The sequence below is a fragment of the Otolemur garnettii genome, unplaced genomic scaffold, assembly GCF_000181295.1.
Source record: "Otolemur garnettii isolate 467f Iridium unplaced genomic scaffold, OtoGar3 scaffold00032, whole genome shotgun sequence".
Classification (NCBI taxonomy): Eukaryota; Metazoa; Chordata; class Mammalia; order Primates; family Galagidae; genus Otolemur; species Otolemur garnettii.
Genome location: NW_003852427.1, coordinates 12,726,533 through 12,731,010, shown reverse-complemented (window position 1 = coordinate 12,731,010; position 4,478 = coordinate 12,726,533). Strand labels below are relative to the sequence as shown.

Sequence of the window (4,478 nt, the reverse complement as noted above, 5' to 3'; positions counted from 1 at the left end):
GCTGGGGGTTCTAAGACATATATGTGTACATACATACATACCTACACACACACTCTTTCATTCTTAAGCTGAGTAGGCAGGAAACAATGAATGTAAGAAAGTTGTGGGTAAGCCAGGAAATCATGAAAAAATTAGACAGCAGATCGGGAGTTGGAAGGATGGAGCCACACGAGTGGCTGTGCATAATAACTTGACAGAAAGAGAGTATGGCATCTGTTAACTACAGTGGCTACATACAATGACCCACACCAAAGAGTCCACCCACATGTGCCAACATGATGAGAGAGCACTGTGGGCTTCCCTGGGAAACATCTCTGAAGTGGAGATGGCAGGCAGGCAGTTTACTGCGGAGTGTTCTCAGAAACAATTCTCATAAGAGAGTGAAAGAAATAGGAGAGAAGAAGTTAAAATGAGAAGCAGTTATGAGAAAAACCTTCACCAATCCCAAGGGGAATCATGAAGTTGGGATGGCCCTTCAGGTGGCCCAAATTAAGCCAATAGGCCAGGCTTTCCTACCGCTGCACTGACCAGTTACTAAGTCAAGCTACCTCCTAGAATATGACCTTGGTCAAGGCAGCCTCTCTTTGAAGGAGCCATATGCAGGCAACATTTCTGGAGAATGAGATCTCTGATATTCAAAGAGGAGTCTGGGTTTATTACACTCCACCCCAGTACCATTCAGATCTGCTTCCCTTGTATTCATTAAGTCCACCACATTGTCAACAACTCCTCCATTCTAGTTCGTCTCTTTTTCCAGGGAAACTTGCAGGACAAGCTTATAGCTCCTATCATTGCAGCTGGTATCCAGGCTGCAGCCAGAACATAGAGGCTTCCTGATATGAAAGATTTTCAATGGTAAAACCAGGACAGTCCAGGGCAAACTGGGATGGTTGGTTACCCTGGTAGCAACTATCATCACCTTCTTAATTTAGATGCCTCACACCATCAGCTAGCAGCTCTGCCAATCTAGAGTACTCTGTTTGCTAGCAGATCTAAATGCCTGGCCACCATGCTCTTCTTAAGTCATGATGCTGCACCCAACCATTTACAGTCAAAATGAGAGTCACCCAACTCAATCCATTGGTTGCCAAACCTATTTCTTTCCTGCCCCATTGTGCAACACTAGTCCTATCTCCTGATTATCATGGTCACTTAACTCTACAAAAATGGTGACTTTTTTTCCTTTCTTGCTCCCAGTATAAGGACTCCAAAATGACTAGGTGGCCCTCAGAGTTTAAAGTTTAATGGGACTCATAGAATGTTACCTGGTGGAAGGATCCAGCACCTATAAACCTAGAGTCGTAGAGATGGAAGCAAAAATTTCCCAAAAGGGCTACCACAAGTGACAACAGAGCCTCCATTCTTGCACCCACTACTTCCTGGACTAATGCACTCAGTCAGGGACGTTGCATCATATAACAGCTATTGATTTAGAATATATACTCTATCCTGGAGGGTGGTCTTTTTAGCTATCACCCCAGCACCTTCAAGAGCCTCTTTTGTTTTATTGCTCTATCAGGCTAGTAGCTTCTGAAGGTTGCAGTACATAATAGGACTAGTGGGCACACGGTCCTTGTCCACTGTCAGAATTCTTTTGCTATTGGGTGGACTCCTCAGTCAGTGAAATAAAGTATCAGACTCCTTGTCAGTGAATGAAAATCTCAGTAAGTCCTTGGATAGTGGTACTAGCTGAGCCCTGTAAGAAAGGCAAATCCTCCTTGAACTATGTGTTAATTCTAGAGTGAAAGCAGCCCAATGTCATCAACTTGCCTTCAAGAGATGGCACTATATTGGGACTTAGTGTTGGTCTCTGTTGCTAGAAGGTGACACATATAGCAATGGCAGTCACTAGATCAGTCATGGCAAGTGGAGTGCCTGCCAGTGGGCCCATGGGTAGCCTCTAGCTCAGGTAACCACAGCTAGTCCACCTTTGTAGATGTGCCCACCTCAGTCAGCACCGAGGTGATTGATGACAGAGGCTAGCCAATGACAACTGACCCAGTCATCTACCCCTTGGTTGTTTAGTGCCTCTTCCACAGAATGCTCTCTGATTGGCATTAACATACATTACAAAGATCTTTGAACTTTGTGACCATTCCCCTAGGTCTATCCACATGCCTCGTTCCCAGATCTTCTTCTTCCCAGTTATTCAGTATTTCTTTTTTCTAACACCTGCCCAACCAGCCAAGCTATTTGCCACTGATGAGGAGTTCATTCATATTCTCATCTTGAATTACATCTCCTTGCATAAAAGTATACAACCAGAAGCATCACTCAAAGTCCTGCCCATTGAGAGGATTTAGGTCTTTATCAGTTATATTTATTTCTGACATTCCACCCAGAATGCTTTTTCATACTTCAGAAAATATGGAACACTTCACAAATATGCATGTCATCCTTGCTCAGAGGCCATGCTAATCTTCTCTGTATCATTCCAATTTTAGTGTATGTGCTGCCAAAGGAAGCACACTATATTGTTTTATCTTACAATTATTTAAGTTTTCTATCACTGAATAACAAATTATCACAAAATGTGGTCACTTAAGCTATGTTTCCTATTTAGCATGATTTTGTAGGTTAGTAGAGGCTTAACCTGATCATTCTTCCATTGGTCTTGCTTGGAATCTCTCATGCAGATGTCATCAGATGGCAGCCGAGGCTGGAATATTCAAGACAGCTTCACTCAAATGTGTGTCACCTTGGCAGAAATAGATGGAAGGCTGAGATTTCTCACACCACATGGCTGTATCCCAAGAATGAGCATTCTAAGAAGGCAGGTTTCTATGTGCAAACTTATAAAGTCTTTGTTTGCATCATGCCTGCTAATGTCCATTTTCCCAAGCTCAGAGTCAACATAGCAGGGAACTACATAAAAATGTGAATATTGGAAGGCATGATTCCTTGAGAACCACCAAAGCAACTACCTCTTTGGCCATTAGGAGGGGAACAGTGCCAAAGGCTTCTACTTGGCTTTTCCCACTATAATATCTCTTAGCTTAGAGGCCAAGGAACCAATATGGTAGTTCGTCCAACTAACAAGTATGTCTATGCCTGTTGTAAGGAAATGGCCTCTGGATGAGCTGTGGACTCAGTGTACTCTATGAGTTGGACCTGGGCCATTTAAGAGGGAGGGGACCTCTTAGATGTTGTCTTAAATGTCATCTTGGACCCTGTTTCCAAAAGTGTTTGAAATGTTTAAGAATTGCCCATTATCCAGTGTATAATTGACTGAGTAAATAGCTGGAGGCTTCCCAGGGCATTACAATCCAGTGGGATTCTTATCATATTCACCTGCCATGATGGTGCAGGCTTCTTCCTCAACAGGTTCCAAGTCTGTAAACTGACTCAGATGTGGAAATCAAGAAAAGAACATTAGAAGTTTTTATTGGAGTTGTCCTCAACTGTCTGATAATCTACCCTTGATATATTTTGATTGTATGGATTGAACAATTTTTTGTTGGCTGCCTATTTTCTCTGTAGGAACACAGAGAGTTTTATTAACTGTATCCACAGCTCTCAGTGGACCAAGGCCCCTGGCTGCCATGTTGACATTATCATTAATTGTACTAATCATGCCCTTCTGGATTCTGGTAGTTAAGTGACACCACCTGGGTCTTATCATCCCCTTTGCTATCACGGAACTCAAAGCATCTCCTACTGTCAGCCCTGGACTTCATAGCCATCACCAAACTCCTCAGTGATGCTGGTGTCCTTTTTACCAGCTCAATCCCTGTCCTTTCTTAAATGGTTCTTCTGGCTTTTCCATGAAACATGACATTTTTCATCCTTACTTAGTGTATCCTCTCTTGCATACTCTCTTCTCTAACCCTTCAAACCCTTCTACCATTTTCCATACAGACTGGGCATTTTACTTCACTAAGTGTGAACCATCACTTTCTCTAAGTTTCCAAAGGCAATGTGTTAGCAGCATACTAGTGTCATTTCCCTTGGTCCTTTCCAGAGTTAAATCATGTATTCTGCAAAAGTGTTCCCATAGCAATAAACTCACCTTTAACCAACTTTGTGTTCCACCCCTCTCCTCCAAGCCCATTTGATCCAACATCCCATTGGTACTCTTCTAACTCTGGCTCCCATGAGTCGGCCAGATATTGCTGTTCTCTTTCCTCCCTTAGCAGGTCCAGTGTTTATCTGGCAAGGTTATATTATGACTCTATGAGAGAATGGAGACGAGATGGAGATAGGCTCTAAGGGTAGTAGGGATGGATGCAGGAGTCTTTTTTGTAAGACATAGACCTCTCTGCCTTGTCTCCAAAAAAGGAGATGCACTAGCCTTTAATGGTGAGGACTAGGACCATTCTATATTATCAGAGAGTTTAGGGAACTCTGATGATTAATATTTTCCATTATATCAACCCAGATGACTCCATCTCAACTCTCAGAAACTCACATCTTCCTAATCAGGATCTTGAGCTTGGGGTAGCAAACTTGCCATGTTCGAGGACTCAAGCTCAATACAA

The 4,478-nt window shown here is 42.8% G+C and overlaps 1 non-coding gene across 1 annotated transcript; it reads right to left on the bottom strand.

The window, feature by feature from the left end:
* Positions 1 to 2,361: 2,361 nt before the first annotated feature.
* Positions 2,362 to 2,468, bottom strand: LOC111725172. Its single transcript, XR_002773302.1, has one exon. It is a non-coding gene; the product is annotated as a U6 spliceosomal RNA (small nuclear RNA).
* Positions 2,469 to 4,478: the final 2,010 nt, after the last annotated feature.